Source organism: Notothenia coriiceps, unplaced genomic scaffold (genome assembly GCF_000735185.1).
Source record: "Notothenia coriiceps isolate Sejong01 unplaced genomic scaffold, NC01 NC01_scaffold00000339, whole genome shotgun sequence".
Lineage (NCBI taxonomy): Eukaryota > Metazoa > Chordata > Actinopteri > Perciformes > Nototheniidae > Notothenia > Notothenia coriiceps.
This window is the reverse complement of record NW_011333040.1, coordinates 19,263,069-19,276,763: the sequence shown is the minus strand read 5'-3', so window position 1 is coordinate 19,276,763 and position 13,695 is coordinate 19,263,069. Positions and strand designations below refer to the sequence as shown.

The window sequence follows — 13,695 nt, the reverse complement described above, 5'->3', positions numbered from 1 at the left end:
ATGTAAACAATATTAAATAAATAAACAAACTGAGAAGTTATTATTTCTAAAAAGATTAATTGATTCTGGGAATACCCAATATTTGTTAGCTGGAGTAATCTGCAAATATACATTTTTTGAATTTAGTTTTGAATTGTTGATGACAAGTGATACTTGAAAGGTCTGGGTGAAGTCCATTCCATGTTCACTGATGATGAATCATTCAGGAATTGTTTTCAGCACCACTATGATCATTTACCGTGATAACTTCTTACTGTTTGTTTCCGGGACACATTCTATACATTTGTTATGGTATGGTAATTAAACAACCATGTTTGGCTTGGCATGGCTTTTTTTAATGTCAAACATGATGGATTAGGACTTAAAAGCATGTGTAGATAACTCAGCCAAGATGGACCAAAGTCTTTTCTCTGCTGTAATAAGAGTTGCACAGTAGGCTTTGTCCCTTTTTTTTATGTCCCATGAAAGATTCAACAGCTGTGTGCTCACTGCCTCGCTCTGCTCTTCGTGGCACAAACACAGTATGTGTTGTGTTTGGGCCACTTTGTGAGGATTGTCTGGCATGGTTACCGTTCTGAAGTGTTGCCCTCTCTGCACCCCTTGTCGGGCTCCACCAACCATGTGGTCGCGTCTGTATTAGGTTACCTTGGCAACACTGAAAACAGTCTCCCCGCCCCTCGCTCAGGTGCACTTTATCTGATGACCTGAAGGATCCTTTGCACATGCAGTACACAAACAAAAACACACACCATCGTCTGTTTAGATGACCCTTGACCCCTCACATTGACAAGAAAAACTTGAAAGGAGAGGTTGCCAGTTGCAGAATAGACAGATATTTAGAAACAATAATGTAGTCATGCATGTTGGGTGGGTTACATTTTTGCTGCTTATGCAACCACAGAATATGCAGCTCCATGGACTTAAGTAATCCCTTTGTATACTTATTTTAGTTAGCCTCCCCTCGGGCTATACTTTGGTTCTTTAAAGTCAATAAAGCCATTTGTGTCTGGCTCTTGACCTCAGACCACCTCATGCAGGTAAACAGTCTGGAGTCTCATTAGCCTGTGTCTTGTCTGAGGTCATGCATCAGGGATTTTAAAAATGAAAAAAATCATCTTACTTTTCAGACAGGTGGCAACCTCCTCGTCTGAAAAGTGATGCCAATGCCAAAGTGCCTTTAAAGTTTATTTCTTTCTAATAGCTGGCACCTAGCAACTATACTTGATGCATTAGTCCAATTGTGTAGAAGTCTAAGAAAATGACCATACTTGTCAGTTGATTTATTACCACAGCAAACATTTTCCTAATGCAGTCATCGTTTCAATCAAGTATTTTTCAATATGGTGGATGTTTATTTGTTAAATTATGTTCCCATTCAAAGTAATATAGATGATCAATCAGGGCATGCTTTTGGGCGTGGCTACCTTGTCATTTACTTGTTGCTACCATGGTTTTGTCTTCATTTTTCTGTCTCAAACTTTACCCTTTCACTACCCTTTTTGTTGTTAATTAAAGTAAAACGCAAAGTACATTTTGGTTGCTAAAACCTGTCTTGTTCAGTGTTGGGTTGTAATAAGCTGTCACTTTAAAAAAACAAACAATTTGGCTATAGCCAAAATGCCAAATGCATAGTACACAAACCAATTGGTGACCTCACAGGACTTTGTCCAAGCAGACTTACATTTTAAGGCTGCTTGGCTGAAAGGTCACTTATGATCAATTTTCAATAATATGATGCTTTAAACATCCCAACTTTGCCCGCATTGCATGTTTGAATGCTCATAAAGTGAGCAGGAAGCAGAGCTGGAGTGTGTGTCACAGACTGATCAACAGACTGGTATCACAGCTGATGCAACCAGGAGGAAACTGGCGATGAGCCCTCGTTGTTGCATCTGACGGACTGCCATGATGTCACCACTGCTGACCCGACAATCCTAACATTCCTGCTGATAGGGTTTTACGCAGATGTGAAGGGGTGTATGTGGGAGATATGTGGGCGAGATGCACAGACTCGCACACATATGGTCTTTGTCTTAGCGCTGATTATTAATCTGGCATATCCACCGACACACACATACTGCAAGTCATTAATTCAGTGTCATGCACATGCCCACTTCACCACACACTCAGACTCTCTACCACCCCGATAAAGATGGCGATTGCAATCTCACCGGCCTCGTTAAAATTCAACCGGTTCTTCAAGTGTCTGTACTTGAAGTTCTGGAAAATTGGTGTTGCATTTATCCTCTGCTTTGAACTCAAATGTGTGATGGTTAATGGTACGATGAGATGAATCCATAATGTGAATGCATGCATACATTTCTCCTTTTGTGGTTCTGTGTTTCTATAGGTCATAATAGTGGCTACAAAACACTGTCTTTATATAACACAGCTTTCCTTTGATCCAGTCGAGCCATTGAAGGTGGGAGATAAAGGGCGCGGTGCACCGAAAGCTTTTAGATTCAGTTTTTACTCCAGGTGTTTGAATAGCCTTTTCCCCCGGAAACTCAATGAAAAAGCTCAAGATTGTCAACATTGTATTGAATTAATGGAAAGAAAAGCGAGGGTGAGATATTAGTCTATATGGAAGACAAATTGAAAGGCATTAAGACTTGACAAACGTATTTGCGAAAACATTGGGAGAAAAACAATATACAGGCGGAAGGCATGCAGACAGACAGACTGGGCGTCAGTGAGGGCGTCCAGGGGGGACTCTCCCTCGCTCTGTGGGGCTTACTAAGCTTTTGTTCACCTCCGACCCCTGACCTGCTCCCACCTGATAGCTCCCCTGTCACTAACTTGCATTTCCTGTGCATCCAGTGCCCCCCTACCACCAGCTTTTGTTTTTTTACTGAGATCATCATTAAATCAGCGATACCAACCCCCACACAGGCCAATATCTCATCTCGCCTACTCTTTGTTTTCCTTGCTCTGTCAGTGCACATGACGAGCCTTGACCAGAGTTGTGGCCTGTGGGTTGGGTCTCTCCTGAGAAATCCTCAGCTTAGCCAGGACCCGCGGCTTGTAGGGGGGTGTGGGGGTTGGGGTCACTGGCAGGAGCCTCTTGTGGACTTTGACTCTCTTTTTTGTCCTGATTCACTTGCACTTCTTCCTTCGGAAAGACAGGGAGACAAATGAAAATGCCCCTCTGTCATCATACCATCCAACTTTGTGCAACAGTGAAAACTTGAGGTCCTTTCTAAAGATACAACTTTCACACCAGTACCAATAAGGCTGGCTGTAGCCTATCTCCATGTACTGATTGGGAACAGCACGGTTTGACCCTAATGGTACAGTTGCACCTCAAGAAACAGAATGACTAAAAGTAGGATGAAAACAGACTGGCTTTGCTAGAGGGGATGAGAGATGATACACTACTTAACTAGTTCCAACATGACCACTTAAAAGTATTGAAGGAAAATATTACAACTTTTGATTTTAGGTTTTAATGTTTTTGCTTAATAAAAATAGCTTCTCAAACAGGCCCTCAAAAATGCAACACGGTGTAATGCTTGTCGTAGAAGCACCTTTTGAAAACGTAGTCCTGAGCCAGTCTAGACTGGTTCTGATTAAAAAGGGAGAGAAAGAGTTGCTCCGGAGTGCGGCCAAAGTCTCGACAACTTGGAAGCTGCTTAAAGCCAACAGAAATCCTCTTATGTGCTTCCTTAATGCAAACCAAAATGGTTCAGAGAAGAAAAGTAAGACTCAGGTATATTGTTGTTTGTCTTCCTTTCTTTCCAGTGTTTGCAGTAATGCAGAGTTTGTTTACCAGGAGTTAATAATGACCCAATTTACCCACTCTTACTGTCCTTTTCACTTTGTTCATCTTTTTGTTCTCAGGTTCACTTTGGAAATACATTTTCAAAGCAGCTGTTATTGTTTGAAGGGAGATAATATAGTGACATGCATTTGCTTCCAAAACATGAATCACATTCTAAGCCAGGTTGTCTGGGAAGAAAACAAAAGTCTTTGTCTGTTGTGTGGGATGTGCTATATTTATGTCTCAACAGTGCAATTACCTTTGCTGGGGAAAGCCATCTCGCTTGTCATAATGATACACAAGACAAGGCCATACTGCCGAAGCAACAGCATTGGCCTGACCATAATGAGACAGCAATGCTATACTTAGGCATGTTTGGCAAAAAGAGAGCATCAATACCTTGCGTTGCCTGCCATGACTTTGAAAACCCATGTCAACAAAAGTTCAGGATTGTGTAACTTCTGAAATCAGAGCTAAAGTAGGCCGCCCTCATTCCACTCACTGTCCAGGCTTTATGTTGACCTGTTGTCCACCTGTTGAAGGCTGTTTTTAGTGAAAGCCTGAATAAATAGAGAGAGAAGATGGGGGGGGGGTTCAACTTGGAAGACTGGAAGGGGTGAGCCATGGAAGGAACATAATGCTATTCATTCTTGGTAAATAATGGCCAACAAAGACACTATCAGCATGTATTCCCCTCACTCTGCTCCCCTACCCAGAACCTATTGAACTGCTGCCAGACCCAACCAGTCTATTTCTCAGCCCGAGAGCCATCTTCCTGTCTGGTCTGAGCTGAGTTATGGCTGGCTCGCCGCTCTTTTGGCAAATTTATACCTACTATCACTTGTCGAGGAATGAACTTAGAGGTTGGTGATGATTGAAGGCAGTTAAATAGCCATTTAGAGTTGGTAGTTGAGTGCATTTTCAGCCTTTGTGTAACAAGGATAAAAAAAAGTACAAAATTGGGGAGGATTTCTTCTTAATGCCCAGGTTTCTTAAAGCTTTTAAGACCTCGTCTTTGTTTCTTTAGCTTTCTTTGCTGAATGCAGAGGGAGGAGGGAAGGAGGAGGAGGTGGAAAGGGGGTTGCAAGAATGTTTGAGTCACGCAGAAAAATAGCGATGATATGTGGGGTTTGACAGGGGAGGGTGGGAGGAGGGAGGCACAGCAGTGGGAGGTACCCTGTGGAATGCCTGGAAGGTGTCAGAGAAGCCTTGGATGCTCTGGACTGATAATCATCCACATCTCATTACAAAATGACACGAAACCCTCACCCATCACCCTGATTTCAGCCCTGTTGTAACCACTGCTGAGTCATATCTTACAACAACATCTATCCAACTGACTTGATTTGGGTCTGATGATAGACAAGCAAACAACCACTGAAGGGTAATAGACTTTCAGTATCCATAAAGTGTTCTTACTTCACTGCTGCTTTTATAATGCCACTCTTGTATGTATGGCACCTATAGGCCTTTTCTCACACTTGCCTTTAGTATCAGCAATGCCCAGGAGCCCCCCCCCCCCCCTCCCCCCCATCCACACCAGTGTGGTTCAAGTGATTTGTCAGACAACACAGCTCTTAGATGTGCCAAAAGCTTTGCTTCACAGGCAGAAGAGTGAATCAGTGCACAGGGCTCTGTGACTCAGCCTGGCTATGCTAGAGCAGTCTTCACAGTGGACTTTGTTTGCATGATTTAATTCATCAAATTAATGCAATTAATCTAAGACGTCTATTTCTGGAACATCTGCTTTATACAATGTGCACACTGGTTATTAGGCACTATGACTGCATGTCCTCATTAGTCTGATCGGAACACAATCTGACGTCAGATAATCACAAAGTTAACACAAGGATAAAGTAGGTGTTGTCTAGGGCCGGCTGCTGCTGAATAATGTCGAGCCATGTTGTGCATTTTTTAAACTGCCACTATGATTTATTGTGACTTCTGACAGTTTAAAAAAATATGTTGAATACTTTTCCTCGACCTTTTTGACAACACAGTCTAATTTATTATGTGATGCATTGTTTCCATAATAGTTATAAAATGACCTTAGCTCAATCAAGGAAAATAAGAAAGCAAACAAAGTAAAGTAACAGTTAGATGTTCAAGCATTCTGAGGCATTATGTAGGCATGGCTGCAGAACTTATTTACCAGAAACTTGTCTGACTTTTGGGTCAGAATAACAACCTGGCTGATATATTGGCTTATCATGGATATATCAGTATTGGTTTACTCTATTGGATATTCTTGAGGTAGATTAGACACAGTTGTCCTAGAGCAGGTTGTCCACCACAGAGGACAAATACATTTAGCCATAAAATGTCCTTCTAAGAACATTTTGGTCACTTTGCTAAAAAGAAAAACGGTTATATAAGGGCATTCATGAATATTTGTTTATATAATTTGTTATTATTTCGTAACCCTCAAATATTGAAAATAGTTTTGGCCTAAAAATATCCAGGTTAACAAAGACTTTTGACCCTTTTGACCTTCTATAGTTTGGATCATGGTTTCTTTTTGTCAATGGGCATGTCTGATAGATGCACTGTAATTTACATGAACAGCTGATAGCAGGCATATACTTTACTGTGTGCTTTTAGGTCGTTAGAGATGATACAGTTCACTTTTTTGTTTTGTTTTACATTTAAGACTTCTGCCTAGTATCAGGTCTATTATCAGTGGCCAGTCTTCAGTTTCAGGTTCAGGGGGGGGGATGGTAAGGGAGAAACATAAAAGAGGCCAATAACAATTCAAATGTACAATTTAGGGAAATTAGGTGATAGGGTGAGGAGAGGTGTCAATAGAAAAAACAGAAGTCGGCTCATGCTGGTTCTCCCACACATTCTGCCTGACCGATTGGTCACGCATGTCTTAGCTCTGTGTTTGGGCGTGGGAGGGGGCAGTGGACATAGAAGCTTCAGGACTGTGGCATTGTTACACGAGTGAATGTTGAGTAGTCATTATGCATTTTTTTGTACATTTTTTACTCTCTGAAATGGGTTGGTCAGATATTGGTTGTATCAGTCTCAACATTTTCCCACAGGGCACAGTCCTGCTCAAACACAGACACACACACATGCTGAGTCTCCAACTGCACCTGGTCTGCCAGATAATGACCTCATTCCAGGAAAAGGAAGAAAATCACCTGACAGACTCATTTGTGTAATCAGCTGTTCATGTGACCAGAGGCAGGAGGGTGGATGCTTTATGCCTGAGGTTATAGATCGCACTTACAGTAAAAGCCGGTATAGATGCATGCACAGAGTTCCGGGTTGATTCTGCTCTTTTCTCTGAGATTAGTTACAATCTGCTCTGTGTGTGATGGGAATGCAAAATACAAAGAGAATAAGAGAGACATTGATACAGAGAGAGAACAGTGAAACCCAAAACAGGCTTTCACCTACCTGAAAAGGGGGAGGTACCTGAAGTGTCAGCACAGCAGAAAGGGTGGGGAGAGGGGAGAGAGAGGAGGGACTGGGAGGGTGTGTTTCTGTGTGGGTGAGAGACAGAGAGAAGGAGGAGGGGTGTAGACGGAGAGAGAGGGAGAGAACCATAGCAGTCCCTCAGATCTTGGCTGTGGAGAGGACACCCAGGAGAAGTGCATTCCTGAGGCAGCAAGCAGAGAAGGATAGAGCGGAGAAGTCGCGACATCCTATTAAATCGCGTTCGACTGCCTCTGACCTCCGGACTCTGGACTTGCATGCTCCACAAACACACACACACACACACACACATGCTCACTCGCTGGCTCACACACCAGCTGCACAACCGGCTCTGCTGCTCTTGTCAGAAGTAAAGGATTCCCCCTGAGCGAGGAAAGGAGACGGAGAGAATAAAAACAGAAGAAATATAGTCACAGAAGAGAAGGAGAGGATCCTCTCACTCGGTGAGTGTCTGGGCTGGGCTCGGAGATTGTTTGAATGTGTCCTTGCCTGTTTGAATGTCAACATCAAGGAAGTTTCTCTGGAGTCAGCCAATCTGTCTGTGGCTTTGCTGTATGTTCTAGCATGCATGTAAAGACAGCAATTATTATGAATCAGTACGAGGTTGTGTGGGTATGTTTTTGGTTACTGCCATAGAAACGGAGCGAATCTACTGTTTTGTCTTAGAGCCTGAGCTGTGTCACTACATGTACCTGTTGACACTAGACCCGCCACCCAAGCACTCCTGTGAAGACTCAAACCTGTTTTGGTGAGACTCCACTCTTTCGGAACTTGTGTTACTTTTTTGTGCTTTTTTGTGTATTTGGAGTACTCTCAGTGTGAGTCAGATAGCTGGCCTCTACGGGCAAACAGACAAGTGCAGGCTGCTGCTTTTACCACCATAGGAATATATATTAATTTATGGACGGCTGCATGTTCCTACCCTATTTAACTGTTAACGTGCTACACATCTAAAATGCCCGCACTAATGACCAAAGCACTCTAAGCCTATTTAAACATTGACTCATCGTTATGCATGACTAGCATCTTATTTAACATTTGCCAGCATGGTATATGTCAGATAGTGGAACTTGGAGCTCATTAGCAGGCTGTATTTGTTGTCCAATCAAGGCCATCGATTGGAAACCTCTCCTAAACCCCCCCTCGGGAGGTGATTATTTTTGTTCCTCTCTCACTGTGGGAGTTACACAGTTACACCTCATGTGTTATCTCTGTTTGACGTTTCACACGGTGTACCTGGTTCCAGAGAGATATTGTCAGCATGATAAATGGTGGAAGGGGAAAGAATGGACGACTTTGACTCAGGCATTTATCGTAGCTTTTAAGCGGAACATCACCTACATTTAAAACTAATAAATGTTATTATCAGGGCCTCGGAAAGTTCAGCTAATTATTGTCAACATGTGCTACACTCTCCCAAAGCCAAAAACCAGAGAGGTTAGTTTCAAACTCGTGATGTCATCAATTATACAAGCTGGAGCTGGAGTGTTTGTACTTTATTTATCCCATAATAAGCTTTATTGTTTTGCAGTGTTGTTTGTTTGAAACCGCAAATGTTCCAATATACCCAGAACATCCCCCTCTGGGTTAACTTTGTCATCTTCAGTATCTTTCACAATTCTTATTGAGCAACTCCTGACTTTATATTCGGTGATATAACATTTTTGAATTTTTGCACTTGTACTTATATTATTTGAATGTATTATACCATAGTACAAAGTATGAGTTTTTCTCTTTCATATAGCTCCTATTTGCTAATTTAAAATGTCTAGTAATCCAATTGAATTATTACCTCTATTTTGTTCTTCAGTCTAATGTATCTGCACTTGTTCCAACTGTATAAGTCTCATTTGACCTTTGCTCGTTTCCCTGTCTGTTGTCTGATACTGACCCTGCATACTGCTCGCTCCCTGGCCAACCAGCCATCTTAAATACAGTATTTGTATTACCTGAAACCAGTGACACATAGAAAGTTGAGCATGATAGCTTCCATTTCTTGATGGACGGAACATAGGAGTGGTGATAAAACTTACTGCTGTCCCCCCTCGTTGAAGTGCTAAAGATAATATTCCTAAAGCAACTATCAGATGGCAGGATAATGATGTGGTTGCCCAGCAGCCTTGAACTCTGCATTATAAAACGTTCTGCTTTATTCCCAGCCTTGTTTAGTTAGCACTTTCTTTTTTCTTTCCTTCTCTTTTGTTACTCCCTCACTTCCTAGATATTTCGTATTTTCTATCACATGAATGAGTCTGTTCGGCATAGAGAGCAGAGTGTCCTTTGAGAGTTGTCGTGCCTTGTTCTCCGCAATGTTATTTCTACTGCTCTTTCACTGCTCGAATACACAGATGGAATTCTTCTAGAATAGTCTGTCTGTCTGTCTGTCAGTGTGTCTGTCTGTCAGTGTGTCTATCTGTGTCACTGTCAGTGTGTCTATCTGTCACTCAGCTTGCATGGCCAGGAAAGAAAGTCCGCCCATGCATCCACAACCAGATATCTCTTGGGATTCCTCCTGATGAGACATTTCAAAGTCTTTCTGACATAATTTCTCACCGTCCTTATCATGAGTTGTTACCCAACTCCTTCAGATGTGCTCAGGGCCACGGGTAATTGGAAAAACTATGACAGCATGTCGGTGAAATAACATGTTTGGAGTTGAGGTTGGTTTTGGGAAGGTGGTTAGAACCACTTTCTCCCTCCCTCCCTGTCCTTCTTTCTCATGTGTTGATCCGTCTAGCTCTATCTCTCCGTCTTGCTCTTTCCGTGCGTCCTTCCCCTGCCTGTGCAATGTGACGGAAGATGGTTCTGTGCTCTGCTCATGTCGGATCCATTAGGGATGAAAGCACACTGCAGTGATAAAAGATTGATCCCAGTCCTCCTTGCATCGCGCTCGTATCCCTCACACCCAGCTCCCTCATCTTCCCTCACAACCCTATATCCAATCAACCCAGTCTTCAATGTATCAAATCATCTCTAGTCCTCTGAATAAATCATCCTCACCAAGTTAACTATTGCAGACTTCTCCCTCAGGGTTTTAGTAAATGGGAACATTCCGTTTTTTTGTTGTAAAAGAAAAGAAATAGGACTGTTTCTGCTTTACTCCCGCTGTGTTTTATTGTTGTACCAGGAAGGGCATTATGTACTTGGCTAGAAGAACCAGTAATAGCGTGGTATCCAGCCCAGTGCAAACAGGCCTTACTCCACCTGTTGTATCTGAGGAGGTAAAGACAAACACAACAGACAGACCTGTAGTTTGTCAGCTGCAAGGCTATAATTACTGAGAGGAAGGAGGGGATTTGGAGAAGGAATGTCAGTGCGGATCTGCTTTCTAATCTTAAAACATGGACCTTTCAAGAGCACTTGAAAACACATTTTTGTCTGTTGAAAAACGACAGAAATGTCTATAATCAATCAGAGACTAATGTATTAGTCTTTTGATCCCAGCTGGAGATTTGAGAATAGTGTTCCGAAGGGAAGGGTTTGTTGCCAATTGCATTGCACTTCAGTCAACCTTTTCAGGGAATAATGTTGAAAAAGTCTAGGTCGTTGAGCAGAACACACTTCCTTTAGCCTGAATCTCTTTTTATTCATCCAACATGTGCAGGTCAGAGGTTAGATTAAACCGCCAAGCTTCAGAATGTCCTTCCCGAGCTTAATCCACCTAAGGATATGTTTCCAAGGGAGTCCAACTGACTGTAAAATTCACCTGAGTGAATGCTGTCATGTCCTGTCAGTTTGAACTTTTTGCAGCCTTCATTTGGTGTTTGCTCTGTCACCTCATTAAACCCAAAGCTTCATATTTGCCAAAACGGCTTGAAACCACTGTCAGGTTTAAGTTGCTATTCCTCGGGAAGGACATTTCATGTGTCTGTTTGTCTCTGTCCATGGCTCTCAATTATACCGTGTGTAGTGATTGTTGCGCGGGTAAACATCTCTGCCAGCCCCTTGGGAGGGTCATGTGACTGTATCTTTGAGAGTGAGCAGCAGGTTGCTCCCTTGCTCAACCAGCCAAGCCGTGTTGATTCTCTGCACACAGAGCTCTCTGTGCAGTAAATAACATGGTGCCTTTCGCCAAGGGCCCCGGACAGGGCCAGGAGGGGGGTCAAGATGCCAGCAAGAAAGAGAAAATGTCTGCCTCTGAGATACTAAATCAACAGACAGGATAGGAGAGAGGCAGGTGGATTCGACAGACTCATCCCTCACGCTGAGAGGCTTGTAGATGTGTTTGATCAAGCACATTAGAAGCAAAATAAGCATCTATGTAGATGGCAGGTACAGGTAAACAAACACATGTACGGAATACGGCTGGGCAAAAATTAGGACTACAATATTTTAACATTTCCAAAAAAATCTTCCATAGTAACCCTCCAACAACTTTTTCATAAACATGATTAATATACACGCACTAGCGATTATCATGTTACATGCTGCTTTGTTTTGAAGACAGATAAACAAGTCATGATGAGGTTGAAAAATGTGACTGCATTAAGATGGGTTTTAGAAGAAGGGTCATAAATAATTGAGCGAAAGTACAAGTGGATGAGCAAATTTAGGTGAGCCTATGAAAAATTAAAGTACTAGTGAACTGTCACTACTGTACATGCTTATTCATTCAAACAGTCCAAGGAATGTACTCAAATTACAATCTTTTTATAGATGAATCTGTACCACTTGATGTGCATGTATATGTTCGACTGCCATGCTTCCCACAGTGCCGTGACAAAGCTGATACTTTTCTCCTCCATAGAGATGAGTAGATAGGACATACTCTCAGCATCAGGTTACCTGCTTTTTGTGGTTGAAGGTGCAATGATTGACTCAGACCTGGGCTCTGCTCCAAGACCTTAAGGTTTGCTGAGTTGCCTGGGTGCCTTGGCAGAGACAAACCCAAATCTTTCTCAAATGTGGAATATGAACCTCTCCAGGTTTTACATTGCAATGTTATCCAGATTATGCGGTAAACTTGCCTTTTGAAACAGATCCGTATGAATGGCTTCAGTTATCATCTTTATGAAACCAAACGCAGCAATTGTATAAATTTTGATATATGTTTTCGACTTGGTGCTTGTATCTGTGCATGCTGTTGAATTTTCCCTCTTTAACGAACACAATAAGTCTTTGTGTTGTCTTGTCCAGCCTCCCCTCCCCCCCCCCCCCCCTCTTCTGTCTCTGTCATCCCCGGGGGGTAGCTGACTTATCTCCACTATGTAAACTCAAAAACAGCAGCTATCTCAGTATTAAGCTTTGTGTGTATCCATGCCAAAGATCACCCCGGTGATCTGGAGCTGGACGGGTGAAAGGATGCTTTCTGGAAGTGAAGGGGTGCATCAGACAGATATACCGTCCTGGTCCCAAAGGGGTTCCTGGGTTACTGGGAATCGACCGTAAATCTGCACCCTGCCCTCCTACCTTTTCCTTACATCTTGACTGTCCAAATCCCCCCCCCCCACTCCCTGATAGGCGTGATCGTTACCCTCAGAGTAATGACAGGGAGAGAGAGTCATATGAGACACCTCCCCATCAGACTATAAATCAGGCTTATTGAGAGGCCCACCCTAAGCCTTCTGATCCACATGCAACACAAACAGATTCCACCCTTTACTTTCTGTTTATTTAGATGAGTACATTTACGGTTGGGTATCAGCCCTCAATACTGGTTTGGTTATCGCCCAAGCACTGTGCATTTAAAACAGTTTAAAAAAAGGCCCATTTCCTATATTGCTGCTTGTGACAATATTAAACAGTTTGTTTCTATTGTCAAGTGTAAAACATAATTTCAAGAACAGACCGGTAGCAAAGACATGCTAGGCATTAGCAAAGTGTGGATCATTGCAATATTATATAAGTATTTTGCGACCTCGAGGCATACTATTGTCATTGGGGCGCAAACAAAACAATTTGGAACATAGGTGAAAATATTCACAGGAGCCAGAGGACTCTGTTAACTGATTGGCTGCATGTGCTGCAGTTCGCCGCCAAAAGTTCAAATATCCCCAACTGAGTTTGGCTGATATCCATAGACATTGCATGGCAGTTTGTGGCAGGCAGCCCTTCGCCACTGCTCTGTTGTATTGCTTTACCGTCTTCCCAACACGTAAGAAATCCCCACAAGATTCCAATTCTTAGCACGAGTGCTACTGATGATCATATATTGGTAATCCTTTTCGCCCTTCGTGCTTTCTTAAAACAAAATACTCCCATTGATGCCTGCACTCTGTCTGACCACCTTTGGTAACAGTACCTTTGTTCCTCCTTATACATGTTACTTTTTTGCTTTACCTAACGTCTTATCTCTTCTCCAGTCTCTGTTCCAATAAAATGTTTCACTCAGAAGAAGTTGTTTATTCAGGATAATATGATATGAACCTTAAGAACAATGTGACTAGTATACTGGGTGAGTGTCCAACATTACAAAAGCTTTAATATTAACATTGTTCCCAGAAAGATGACTCATCATTCCACAGTGATTGTGTGTTCAACACCCCCCCCCC

The 13,695-nt window shown here is 42.5% G+C and overlaps 1 protein-coding gene across 4 annotated transcripts in view; it reads left to right on the top strand.

Annotated features, from left to right (window-relative positions):
- rassf7a (Ras association domain family member 7a) overlaps window positions 1-13,695 on the top strand; it is a 34,207-nt gene that overhangs the window by 5,537 nt on the left and 14,975 nt on the right. Inside the window, exon 1 of one of the 4 annotated variants that reach the window (XM_010774081.1) lies at window positions 7,295-7,647. The exons of the other annotated variants lie outside the window; for them this stretch is intronic. The gene's annotated coding sequence lies outside the window, so the exon portion shown is untranslated. Of the gene's footprint in view, window positions 1-7,294; window positions 7,648-13,695 lie in introns of those variants that run through there. 4 annotated transcript variants of the gene reach the window in all.